Source organism: Xylocopa sonorina, unplaced genomic scaffold (genome assembly GCF_050948175.1).
Source record: "Xylocopa sonorina isolate GNS202 unplaced genomic scaffold, iyXylSono1_principal scaffold0085, whole genome shotgun sequence".
In the NCBI taxonomy this organism is placed as follows: Eukaryota; Metazoa; Arthropoda; class Insecta; order Hymenoptera; family Apidae; genus Xylocopa; species Xylocopa sonorina.
In genome coordinates, this window is record NW_027490156.1 from 235,684 (window position 1) to 236,844 (window position 1,161).

The window sequence follows — 1,161 nt, forward strand, 5'->3', positions numbered from 1 at the left end:
GTACGTATAGTAGCAATAGAGTTCTAATGTTTCTCAAAACGCGATATCGCATTTCATTCCTATGTTTCATGATAAGATATAATATTCATTGCGAAGTGTCATGTACATCTCGTTTTCACTTCAAAAGAATGTAAATGCGAAACTTCCATGCTAGGAAATAGCGTTTGCAGATGTCTACGTATCGTAGCAATAGAGTTCTAATGCTTCTTAAAACGCGATATCGCATCACACTTCTATGTTTCATGATAAGATATAATATTCATTGCGAAGTGTCATGTATACGTCGATTTCGCTTCACAAGAATGTAAATGTGACACTTCCTTGCTAGGAAATATTGTTTGCAGATGTCTGCGTATCGCAGCAATAGAGTAAGTAATACTTCTTAAAACGAGATGTGGCATTTCATTTCTATGTTTCGTAATAAGATGTAATATTCATTGTGGAGTATTATGTATACCTAGTACTCACTTCAGAAGGATGTAAGTGCGACACTTTCTTGCTAGGGAATATTGTTTGCAGATGTCTACGTATCGTAGCAATAGAGCTCTAAAGCTTCTCAAAACGCGATATCGCAACTCATTCCAATGTTTCATGGTAAGATATAATATTCATTGCGAAGCGTCATGCATACCTCGTATTCACTTCAAGCGAATGTAAATGCGACACTTCCATGCTAGGAGATAGCGTTTGCAGATGTCTACGTATCGTAGTAATAGATTTCTAGTGCTTCTTAAAACGCGATATCGCATCCCACATCTATGTTTCATGATGAGATATAATATTCATTGCGAAGCGTCATATATACCTCGTATTCACTTCAAAAGAATGTAAATGCGAAATTTCCGTGCTAGGAAATAGCGTTTGCAGATGCCTACGTATCGTAGCGATAGAGGTCTAATGCTTCTTAAAACGCGAAATCGCATTTCACTTCTTTGTTTCATGATAAGATATAATATTCATTGCGAAGTGTCATGTATACCTCGTACTCACACCACAAGAATGTAAAAGCGGCACTTCCTTCCTAGGAACTAGCGTTTGCAGATGTCTACGTATCGAAGCAATAGTGTTCTAATGCTTCTCAAAACGCGATATCGCAACTCATTCCTATGTTTCATGGTAAGATATAATATTCATTGCGAAGTGTCATGTATACCTCGGTTT